Source organism: Doryrhamphus excisus, linkage group LG17, assembly GCF_037039965.1.
Source record: "Doryrhamphus excisus strain RoL-2023G ecotype Guam linkage group LG17, RoL_Dexc_Guam_v1.1, whole genome shotgun sequence".
NCBI classification, from domain to species: Eukaryota; Metazoa; Chordata; class Actinopteri; order Syngnathiformes; family Syngnathidae; genus Doryrhamphus; species Doryrhamphus excisus.
Genome location: NC_136373.1, coordinates 453,406 through 466,674, shown reverse-complemented (window position 1 = coordinate 466,674; position 13,269 = coordinate 453,406).

Below are 13,269 nucleotides of genomic sequence, written 5' to 3'. Positions count from 1 at the left end.
CGTTAGAATGAATATTATGGATGGGGGGGGGGCGTTATGGAGCATAGACTTAGACCACATAGACAGCATAGACAGCATAGACAACATAGACCAGGGGTGGGCAAACTTTTTGACTCGCGGGCCGCATTGATATGACAAAATTTACGGGGGGGGCACTATATATTTTACACGTAATAGTCCACCTGGTATTATTGTATCTGTAAAATTGTCATTCAATCTGCTATTATTATTTATTATTTTATATTTATATTTTAAATATTTTAAAAATAATAAAATATTATAATAATTACAATAAAATTAAAATAATAATTATTATATTATTATTATGTAAAATGTGCAAATTAACAATAATATTATATATAATTAATATAATAATTAGCATTAATATAATAACTATAATAATCATAATAGTTCTAATAATAATTATAATAATCTAATAATAATAATAATAATTATTATTATTATTATGTGCTTGTGTCCCTTTTTTCAGGAGCACTTTATAAACAACAGACCATGTCAAAAAAGGAAATTGATAAAACCATCAAAAGGTTGGTTCAGGCCATGATGCCAGGTTGTATGTTGAGTTTAAATGAAATACTTTGGAAAGATTGGGCGGGCCGGATGTGGCCCCCGGACCGTAGTTTGCCCACCCCTGGCATAGACAGCATAGTCAGCAAGGCAACACTAAAGTAGACAAATGGGATGTGTGTACTTTGTTTTCATTTTTACCAGCAGAATATTCTAAAAAGACAAAAATGAATCATGTTCTTTTGGAACGGCGTGTGACTCGTTTAAACGATGACATCACCGAGCCATCGCCATCACGTGACCAGAAGTGAGCTTCGACAACAAGTCGACATCATATCTGAATATTTCGACGAGCATCTCCTGATGTTTTGACTGGCAGAGTAACTCCACTTTGCGGGTCAAAAAAGAGCCGCTGTGGCGACTCTAACAACCAAAGTAGACGAGTCTTGGATGAGTCTTGGATGAGTCTTGGATGAGTCTTGGATGAGTCTTGGATGAGTCTTGGATGAGTCTTGGATGAGTCTTGGATGAGTCTTGGATGAGTCTTGGATGAGTCTTGGGTGTTGGTGTGCTTTGCGTCTTAGATCGTTTTTAAACGGTGATCCGTTCCCGTCTGGATGCAACTACTCTATTTACTTTCTGGACAATTAGGAATACTTTTTTTCATAGTTTGGGTACCCTGACTTACACCCCGGCTCTGGACTCGTGTGCCAGTATCTGCTGCTGACACCCTGACCATTGAGAGAGATACCCCAAAAGATTCTCCTGTGATAAAAATGTACCCCCCTTATATATGTTTTTTGGGGGGGGGTTGGCATTTTTGGCTGATGCGACTTAGACTCTGGAGTGATTTATATTCCAGAAAGTACACATTATACAGGGCCTTATTCCGCCTCAACTTTTGTTTTTTTTCCTGATTGCGGAGTCACCACAGCAGATCTTTTTGATCCGCCGAATGATTTTTGGCTTGAGTCCTTTATATTCCGGATGCCCTTCACTCCTTAGACGAATACCGATGACGCTTACTAGTGGAGATTCGAACCCGAGGCGTCCGCTCCAAAATCCAGAATGCTAACCACTACATTCCCCTGATATTTATTCGAAGTCATTCAACTTTGTGGTAAGTCGAGGCTGACAAGCGGAAGACGACAGACCTTTTTTTTCCTGTGTCGTGTGGTATGATAGAGTAGCATATTTCCAGGCGATGACTTGGCAAGGCATCAACAACATATGTACGGTTGATGTTAAATCACATGCAATATCCTGGACAGCGTGAACTGATAAAAGTCAATCAAAGGCTGAGAGTTGTCACCGATAGGTGACACATCAAATAGGCCGCCCTGTGTGACATTCTCACATCGGGGAGTTCAAGTAGAGGGCGACTTCAGATGTGCCCCATTAAATGCAGATTGAGGCTTAATCTCATTCTGTAAATCTGCTCACCATTACAATGTTAAGAGGTGAAATCCAGGCTGGGAACCCACTTCTCATGTAAATCACAGTTCTTCACTTATCTTCTGCTGCTTTTTTTCCACACACTGTAATCCCTACATAAACACACCTCCACGGGAAGGGACCCACTCTGGAATTAAATCAATGAATTACATCTGAGTAGGACGGAAAATTCTCTTCATGGTATAGAAAACATTTTTTCTTAATGACTGTATTTACATTTTTACTCACTCAAAGTAGCTCTTTCATTTGGCTAAATCACTTGGGAAATTTTATTGTATTTTCCATGAACCAGCTTTGTTGTGAATGTGTCACAAAGTAAAAATGTGCACTGGGGCATACGGAAAAATAGCTATATTAATAATATAATCAATATCAAAACAAAAACAAAACAAATATTTATTTGGAATCCATGGCATTAGAATATTTGTATTTAATGGAAGTAATCCTCCAATAATCTTTAATATTAGTGAAATGTTGCCGACATGAAGAAGTGTTGTTTGTAGTGGAGGCAGAGGTATGCGCCATGGTGGCTTTATTACTGAGCACAAGTTGTTAATTACCCTGATTCTTATTTCCTGTCCCTTCTCATCAGCCCCCTCTTCCTCCCCAAATCTCCCCCACCACCATGCCAGTGCCCCCCCCCCCCAGCACGCTGCCTCCCAGATGAGCGGCTTTGAAGTGCAAAGTACTCTCTCCTCACTTTGAACTGTGAAAACAATGCTCATGTGGCGCTGCTTACCTTCCCCGTGTTAGCTCATTTAAATAGACCTGGATACGGCTTCCAGCGTTTTCAAGGGAAAACTCAATTCCGTGGAAAGACGTCCCCGTGTTCATTAAACAGCTGTTCAGATCGCCGCTAATCAGGCCCACAACGTCACACATTTTGTGCTTCTCAACCGACTGGGTGGCTGCCACGCATTTCCACTCCAAAACTAAATCCTGGAAAATTAGCATAGCAAGCTCATTTTAAAAAGCTGAAGTAAATACACCTAAATTGATCTCTGTGGAGGTCAGTGGATGTGGGAGTAGTTTTGTGGAAGTAACAACTCTATTGTTTATGGAGCTCAAAGACAGTGGAGGTCAAAAGTGCATCTTCTTCCACATGCGGGGGTCATTGTCTTTCAAAGCGCTAGCGCCGTGAATTTGATAGCGTAGTCATATCAAACACGCCACACAAGGTGGCTGAAGTCGCCGAGGTCAAAGGTCAGACTCGTACACAGTCACAGTCACTGCTCTAGTAGCCTCGTGGAATGCTTTGAACCCATCTAACCGCTTTTTTACTCCACAAGGTTAACTATGATCGGGTCGGCGTTGACATTTTGTGTTACGGTTTGCGGTCGGAGCACCTTAGTCGCCTTCGTTGTGACAAAGTGAGAGAACATTTGGTCAACACGGGGTCTTCCGCCGCCAGCGAGAAAGGCTGATCATCTTGTCTGATGAATTTAATTTTTGGGGGGCTTTTGCTTGGCCATCTGACTCACACACACGGGCGAGTGCTAGCTGCCGTTTGACTGTTGATCACACCGTCAGCCTCCGAAACTCGCCATACTCGCTAAATGCCGTATTTCACACGGAGGACATGATTGTTTTTGTTTTGGCACGCCCCCAAACTTATAACGAGTTTATAACGAGTATCCGGCCCATTCCTAGTGCTTTGCCGCACTTTTAAAGGGGGCCTATTATGCTTCTTTTTCCACCCTTTGTATTGCATTGTGGACTCCTATAGAGCAGCTACACACAATAACCCGCTCGCTGTGATTGATCAGTGCTTCCTAACTATGAACCATATAAGGACGTCCGGCCCTCTGTGACATCACAATGGGGCAGTTTTACCACGCCTTTTGAAACCGAGCATTTTGAGCCATCCCAAACTTCTTTCAGGACTCACAAACCTCCTTATCTGAACCTTTGGCATGGTTTAACACCAGGATCCAACATTCTAACTACATTTATAGGGCAGAGGAGTGGAAAAAGCATCATGGGTCCCCGAAAAATGTTGGCAATTGTAATTAAAAATGGCAAGGTCATTTTTTTGTATGAAAGCGTAACATATCCAACCAAATCCAACGGTGATTTGTGGTATCGTTGCAGCTTTACTATCCATCCATCCATCACAGTCTCAGATATATTCTCCCTTGGATATGTTGTCGGGTTTTTGTCCCGGGACAACTCCCCAGCTCCCCAGCTCAGAGGAGAACACTGAATATTCAAGTGGCCGGTCAAGCTGTTTTTACCATGCCTGGGGGGCACTTTAAAAGCCTCATCACTAAATTGTCCCAGCTGTCTTGACCATCTGCACTAGAAAAGGAGGCATCCACGCAGGAGAGCGGCCTTTGTGCTGGTGGCCTTATCCCAAAGAGAGACAAAAAGGAGGCCATTTTACAGCATGTCGCTGACTCAACGGCCCTCATGTGACAAATGCGTCCTAATGGACGAGACAGACAGCACGTACAAGCTAAGTGTTGTCCTGCACCCTCAACCATTGAGCGCCAGGACGGGACAAGCTGGGCCATAATTAGCATGAAGGTCCGTTTCAACGTCAACAGCTGGCCTTTACAGTGCAAGCGTTTGATACCTCATTCAGGACTCGCTTTACTGCTTCCTGTTGAGGTAAAACTGCCTCTTTGGAGTGCATGTGTGTTTTCCAGACATATGCTGGACCGGACAGACATTGAGCTTGAACAAGCTTTTGGAGGCTTGATGCTCTGGATTTACGTCCTGGAAAACCTGCCATGCCACCTGCCTAATTATGATTGAAAGCATTCTCTCATCAGTCGAGTCCCTCTGCTCCTAATTAGTGTCTGTCTTGTGTAGTACTCTGCCAAATGTCTATTTCTTTCGAAGAAAAAAAAAACATCGTTTTTGCTCCAGTTTGTCAAACAGCAAGCGAGCGATACTGTACATCTCCAAAAACAACTCAAACCATAAATGAATAATTGATTAATTACATTTTCCATAACCACTAAGGGTCCCCGGCTATTTGCTAATATGATCAAATCCTGCCAAAACACATCAAACTGACAGCTCACGGTGTGATTAGCTGGAATTATGTACTGTACACATTTCAAGTCCTATCATATGTCAGATATCACATGGTCAAAAGTGTTGGGACACCCACCGGGGAGAAAACCAGGAATTGGTTCAACTTTTGCAATTAGAACAGATATTTATCATGATAAACTTTCATGAGGTCAGAGGTCACTGAGACCTGAGAAATTTCCGGGGTTGCAAAATTTCAAAAGAAAAGTCAAATAACAGTACTAGCAGTATTCATACTACGATAGTACCATGTTTATGTGTGTGTACGTCAATCGTACTGTATGTGTCAATGGGGGCCCTCACCCCGCAAGTTGTCTCCCAACCAGTTTCTCCAGCAGGTGATTTCATTGATGAGCTCCTTCCCTCAACTTGAAGGAGGTGTTGATCATTAAAGTCACCTCCTTTAGTGACCGGCCCAAAGAAAACCTGCAGCGACTGGACAAAGTAGCACCAAAAATGGCATTCATGCAAAGGTCACACAAATATGATATTTATCAGATATTTATCAGGGGTGTCGAGCAAGATTTGTCATTCAGAAAACTACATATTGGTGTTACTGGTCTGGTACTTTCTTGGCTTAGAGCGTATCTTGGGGATTGGACGCATCGTGTAGTTGCTGATAATATGACTTCTGAGTACTGTGGGGTCACTCGTGGACTTCCACAAGGATCAGTGCTTGGCCCTTTTTTGTTCAATATTTATTGATTTATTTATATGGAAACATAAATTAGCTTTCACTGTTATGCCAGCAACACTGATGATCATCCCAAGACCAGGCCATGCAAGGGAATTTAGTAGAAATTCAATGAGTAGATTCCAAAATATTGTCATATACTTTTTCATTGTACTTTTCTTCAAGGTAATGTTGAAATATCATGTAGTTCTTGTAGTCATCCCATCTTGTGGCGTGAGTATCTTGTATATTTTGCCCTAACATTTACAAACAGTTTAGAAAGTAGTTCATGATTTTTACTGTAAAATTGAGGATGTCATACCACAAGCCAACCGAGGTGCTTGTTTGCGTGGCCATAGCTTTAACCACGGATTCTAACTGTGGTGGCCCTCTGGGGTCATATCACGGGCCTGCTGGAATGCTCACCCCGGATGCCCATGCCACAAAACTGCAACATTTCTATTGTATTTACTGTATATGAGTAATATCCGCCTGAATACTTTGTTGCCACTGCAGGACTCCTGTGGCGTCCCCCACCTCTTGGGTCCGTCCCTCGCCACAGGAGACAGGCACCATAGAACGCCTCCCTGGTGTCTTGTCCATTTGCATGTAGGAAATCCCCCCTCCAAAAATCTCCCGTCTGGGGCAAGCAGACATCTCCCATCTCCACTTGTCAAAGGAAACTTTTATCAATACCAAGAGCACTTGAAGTTTGTTTTCATTTTGTTTTCCAGCACTCTTAACAACTTCAGAAGTCAGATCACAGGAGTATCTGATCAAAGCGCTCCGTGGTTAGTTCTGGAAACACAGGAGTGCTACGCCACGCTTTGATACTCAGCATCAATATTTCAATTCAACAATCACTTGACATGCACCCATACTCCCAGAGATGGAAGACGAAAAGGAAAGGGAGTAGGGGTGAACATTGCAAAAAATCTATTGAAGATATGCTAGCTGCCGACTTCACCTTTGTGACTCTCTTGACATAAAACCTGCGATATAGTTCACATTTCGCTTGCTATTGTTGCTGGTAACGCCAACGTCTTGGAAATATTTAAGGAATTTATTGTTCCAAAAGACAACTTTTTGAAAAAGCCAACATCCTGAAGGTTGAAAGCGCGAGCAGAGCATATGTTTCATGTTTTATCAAAGGGGAAGTGGTAGAAGGAGCTCCACTGTGATAAAGATGAACACGGTCCATCTGGCGCATGTCACTTTCATGCTGCTTCATAATCATTTCATCATCTCGACAGGATACGACATGCGTCTGAAGGCTTCACCTTACAAAGTAGCACGTTTGATGTCAAAAGGAGCGATGTTGCGCTCGTGGACTCCTCGGCGATTAACTTGCAAAGACGGCTGCCTGGGAAGTAGTTTCATGCACAAATACTTTGACTTTAGTACTTTTAGCAGTAAAAGTGACATTGTAGCATTAAATGCTTACGGGGGTGTGGGAAAAGAGTCGGTCGGCGTTGGCAAAGATCCACGATGTCCACGATTCTTATGCAGTATTATATTACACAAACACCTTTGAAGGGGAACTCTACTTTTTGGGGAATTTTGCCCATCATTCACAAGAGCAAGGAAACAAGTTAATACGAGCTAGCTAACATCATGGGGAATACCTAGTATTTTGTAGCTAAAGTCCTCCCAAAAAAAACTCAAAGCTTGGATACCTGGTTCCACCATCTGTACTTGTTTTGGTCTGCTGCCCCCTGTTGTCTCTGCTCTGTCCTGCAGTGGACTCCTGCCTTGTTCTCCTGGTCTGCACACCCGTTGCCCATCAGCCGTTAGGCCTTCTTATTGTTGTACTTAGTTTTTCCTACTTTTGTTTATTATTTATTACTTTTTCTACATTTACCTTGGTCTCTGTTCTGGAATATGGGAGGAAAAGAAATAATGATCATAAATATTGGAAGAATAAAGTCTGAAGGATGACATAGCTGAACAATAAACAATACATGAATAGCAACTACTGGTCAATCCAAGTCAATTCCAGACTTCAAATGTAGAGATGTAAGCCCCACACATTTGTGTGTAAACCACGCCCACTTATGGCCTATGCCCCGCCCACTCCGAATACAGATACAAATAATTTTATAATTTTATTATATTTAATTTTTTATTTTGTCAAAAGGCTAAAAAGAAAAGATGAATACATAATGAGTATTTTCTTTAAACATGAATATGGATGATGATGAAAAATACATTATCCCTAAAGTGTATTATGCTATTAAACATAGTAGAAAATTGTATATTATCATTTGGCAACCATGATGTGATAATTGAATTCATAATACCTACTGTAAATCTTGAATACTTAGTATTTAAATACATATTTATAATTCTACTGCTGCTGCTTTTCTAAACACGAGGCCTCCATGTTCATCCATTTCCCAAGTATCATATTCAAAATTGATGACAACTGATTTACCAAGAAAAAAATAGAATTGTTTATTCATAGCGGTGGCTGTGTAAATTCCCTAAAAAGATGAAATCCCTGCAATTGCTTGTCTGTGGAATGCCACATGGAATGAATAATAAAATAGTAGACGGAGACAAAAGGGGGAAAGAAACAACAGCATTATCAATCATCAAGCGTCTGCTGTTCACACAAAGATGAACAAAGGTAAATAAATAGCTGTAATGCTTGACAATATGGTTTACAGCCATCAAGTTAACGCGGGTATTGTAGCATCCAGGGAGCCCTGCCAATTGATCTTATCGCTTTGTTCTTTGGCTGCCGGAGACGGGAGCACCTGTCACCGTCGGAAAGGCTGACTTTACTGTACACGCCGTGGATTCAGCCAGGAAATGGAACCCATTTATTCATTTTGAAATGGAAAGGAAACCGCATTTTACATCAGTGCCAAAGTTGGGACAGGAGGTCGGTCTGTTGGAGTCTGGCTTCCAAAATATGGAAGTTGGGGCTCATTATTGATGTGTTTCCTCACACAAACCACAAACCATATCGGTACGTGGAATCCAAGTATGCAATAGATTGGGGGAAGATCTCAAACTGCACTAAAATGACCCAATTGAAAAGACACTACAGGCAGGTGATGTTATAAAAATATATAAGGAATATAAAATATAAGGAAGGAGAATCATAAACCATTTGCAGTGAAGACATTTGTCCAACTTTGTTGTTAACACATTGGGCTCTAATTTTGTAGACCAGGTGCAGGCGCACCCACGCCTCCGTCCCAAGTCGCAAGTGACTTAAACACAAGTGACTCCAACACCAACTAACTGGAACTATGGTCTAAGAAAACAGGGCCCCAAATAATTCATTCCTCATTTACTTTATTTGTAATATATGTCATTGCAATTGTATTGTTTCTTTGTTCTTTATTGTAAGTGTTTGGTATTCATGTTTTGGCATGTCTAGGATTCATTCATTTGATTTTTTTTTCAGTTTTTATGGGAGGCCAAACCTGAAACATCAAAATGACCTGACACATTTGTAGGTTAAATAAAAGGCAAATAAAGTAAATAAAGGCAAATAAAGTTTTTTTTATTTTCCAAAAGTACGTATAATTCCATTCTGTTTCATGATGTTTTAAAGATTCAATCAGTTCTGGCGGTGCGAGGTCGGGTGGTTGATTTTTGTGTCTTTACTTTATTTGTGTTTTATTTAACCTACCAATGTGTCAGATCATTTTGCCTGACGTTGTATATATATATACATAATGCCCCAACATGCCAACTGTGTAGGGGGGGCCTAAATTGGGCATGCTAACAATTTCTCATGGCACAACTCCAGCTGAAATCAGGCATGCAAAGCGGGCCCAGAGCTACATGGGCTACATAGGCGGGGTTGGGGGGGGGGGGTGCCACCCACCCACCCAACCAGCACAGCACTAGATATATTTGTAAGTGCCGGCCTGTGATGCCGCTATGTGTTAAGCCCCTCCGTCAGCTCAGGCTGTAATGGAAGGGGAAGTGTCATCTTGTCATCGCCATGCCACGGATCAGCATGCTGTTTGTGCGTGTGTGTGTGTGTGTGTGTGCATGTGCGTGTGTGTGTGTGTGCGCGCGTGTGATGTGAACCCAGTCGAGCTCCACTGAGGGCGGGGAACAAATGACACAGAGACTCTTTCATCTAATCCTTGTGGTGCACATTTGCACCTCAGTAGGTTTAATTGATGACTACTGATCAAATACTTCCATTTGGAGGAATTGTTATTTTGCTCTTCAACCTGCAAAAAGAATTCTTAATGCTGATGTTCTGAGGGCTTGAACTTACTTATTCCCACAGATCTCACACTGATATACCTCACAATGTTTTGCCATTAGTTTAAGATTAGAAACGTCACCAGGCCAACTTTAAAAGAGCGCTCATACGACGCCGCATCCGCATCAGCATCAGCATCAGCAGCAGCAGCATGAGCACCTGCATCCTGTGTTCCACCCATCAACGTCATTCAGACAAACGGAGAGTGACAGGTGGAGCTTTTGGGTGTCAGCGTGGCTGCTCCCTGGGACTTTGATTCCGCACTCGTCCCACAGCAGAACAGAAGGCTGTGCTTTGCAAAACAAACCAACAAACAGGCAACCTGAAGAGTGTGATGAAAGAGTAAACAACACAAGGCGGCTAATGTGGCCCACAACCATGACACTTTCCAACTTCTAAGTAGGTTACCAACTGAGGAGTGTGACGGAGCGCAGGAGGAGTTCAGGGAAGCTGAGCCACATCTAACCCTTGGACCTTGAAGACCAGCATCTCAGGCCTTAGAGGAAAAAATCATAGGAAGTCAATCTATGAATGTAGGCGAATTAATTGTAAAGTGGGGTGGGTGGATGGGGGGGGGGGATTCATAAGCAGATGTTGCATTTCAAAGCAGTTGTGCGAAAGGAGACAGGTTATGATTTATGCTAAAACGCGTGGCTTCAAAGCGCCGAATGAGCCTTCTAAACAAATTGAACAAGTCAAGCGCTATCCACCTAGGACCGGGAGGGAGCCGGGCCGCATGCAGATCACAGGCGCAAGGCTGCTGCTTGTAATATCACTCACTGGAAGGGAGGGGGCGGTCCCACGGGGCGGGGAGGGGGGGGGGGTTAGAATACAGCAATGGCTGCACAGAGACGAATTATGTACGAATGCAGCTGCAACACCTGTGCAGATGCACCCCCCACCCCCCTACTGCCCCCCACATGCAGAGGGGGGGGGGCGCACCTTGAGACTTGACATTCTTTCTTTCTGATGGCAGGAATATTTGGGAGGAGATGGAAGTGTTGGTAGGAAGGTTTGTTGCCGTGTCAACACACTGATGCAATTTTCAGAAACACCTACTTGTTGGTGGGGGGGGGGTGTTGACCGCCCCCCCCCACCCACCCTGCCACCACACTAATTTAAGGGTCCAATTCTACACAAGTTCCCAAGCCTCACTTACTTAACCGTTTCAAGACAATGTAAACGTAGCCTTAACGTTAGCAAGCTAATGCTAACAGAGCCAACAGGAGAAGGCCAACTAAATGCAGCCCAACGGAATCGTCCAGTTGAGGTGAAAGGTCGTATGTTTACAAAGCAAAATATGGATGCTAACTAAGTTCAGCCTCCTCCTCCGTCGCAGCGACTTGGGAGGGGCTTGGCAATGGCGCTATCAGAGCCCTACCGCATGGCGACAACGACTTTGTGTTTGTCTGGGTCCGGCAGATTTTTTTTTTGTTCGTTGGTCATATTGAAACGCCGGAGATCCGAATACTTTGAGCCCTCTAAGCTATCAGATACAGCGATATGGAGACACTCAGATACTCCGCCAAAGTAGCAACCAATAATAAACGGATTATTATTACCTTCGTGAAGACACAAGCGTTTGTGGCCACACGTGTAAAAAGACGGACCACATGCGTGGACTTCTCTCACAAGTCATTTTTCCGTCTGTTTTCCTCCGTTTGATGCAGCTTAAATTGGGACCGGGGGAAACGAATCGCTAAATTTTTAATGAACTTCATAACATCTGCACTTGTGCTTTGAGAAAGTAGCGAGCTTTCCTTTTAACCTATTCCAGCACATTTGCACACCAAGGTAAATCTTGATGCTGGCACTCTTACAGAAAGGAATTGGGGGGAAATCAAAAATGAAAATGAACTCTCACTTGTGTGCGTGTGTGCATGGAGATCAAAGAGACAGAATTATTCAACTTTTTGCCATTGCTTGATCTTCATAAGAGAGGAAGAAAAAGAAGAGGAGATCAAGATGCTGAATCGGTTTCACTTCTCCAGTTCTTCTATTCGTCTTGTTTTCCCTCTCTATGGGATGTTTGAATGTACATTGACACTAATATGTCCTGGCTTAAACATATCGGGACATCAATTGGTGCTTTTTGGGGTCTTTCTGCCTTCTCTTGGTCACAACCCAGCTGGCATTTTTGGTTCCCAAAACGTGAAAATGAAAAGTGCAGATAAAGTACTTTCAGTTTCCAAATTGAAGTCTTAGCCTGGATTTGAACATGACCAAGGTTGAGGATTGTCCAGGAGACCACTGGAGATGGTTCATGTGGCTCCAACATGTCAGAGATTTACATAACAAAAAAATGAGAGTAGGATTTTGGAAAAGAAACAACTTAAAACTCATAAAATTATTTCAGTACATTAAGTACATTTTGGCTAGCATGGTCAAAAACCCTACATTATTTTTTCTAAAATAAATATTAAAATGAAAAAAATAAACAAGACCTTTAAGATGAAAAAACTACGTAAATACTCCAAAATAAACCAAAATATTATTAATAATTTTATTAATCTAAGTAAAAATAAAATGCCCAATTGCTTAAATCAAATCTACTCTCACACATGTCTGATATAGATGTATTGCTATATTATTTTGTAATTATATTATATAATATTGTATTACAATACACAAGAATAATAAGAAATAAAAAATAAAGTGAACATCAGCCCACTAGAGGGCGCTGCTGCAGAGGCAACAAAGGTCACAGGATGGCTGCAATCAAATGTAGATGTTATTAGCAATTATTAGCAGGATCAGACTAGCCTGGCTGCTAATTCTTAGACCACCATGGTGGACTCTGTCCCGCCAGGTCGGAGGTCCGTGAAATAGGAGAAGCTTGGAGATCCAGTCTTGACTTTATCTTTATTTATTCCTTTTCCTTTGCCAAGTCCCCCTTTGATCACAACGCTGGAACGCCGCTATTGGGAGACAGGAAGTGTGTGCGGAGTTCCATCAGTCACATGACTCAGAGAGGCTGGACTGGATTATATTGCTATACAGTACCGCATTCGTCCACAAGAGGGTGCTGCTAGCATGTTGAATTTGTTGAACCTTGTTAGGGTGACCAAAAATGTCATTTCCAACACCTAAAACTAAGAACGCTTGCTGGGATCACGTGGTTTCTTCACTGATGGAGACGAATGAGCCTTGTTACGTCATCATCCTTCACTTCCCCTCAGCAGCCATGCTGGAGTGTGCAGACTTGTCGGGTTATTTTGCTATTTGTTGTAAGAAGTTGACTTCTTATTGTGATGCTTTAACAGGAGTAAATGTTGTTACAGTGCTGGCTTCAAGCTTTTGTCTGTTGGACTTGTTTGTTTGTGTTCTGAGGTTATGT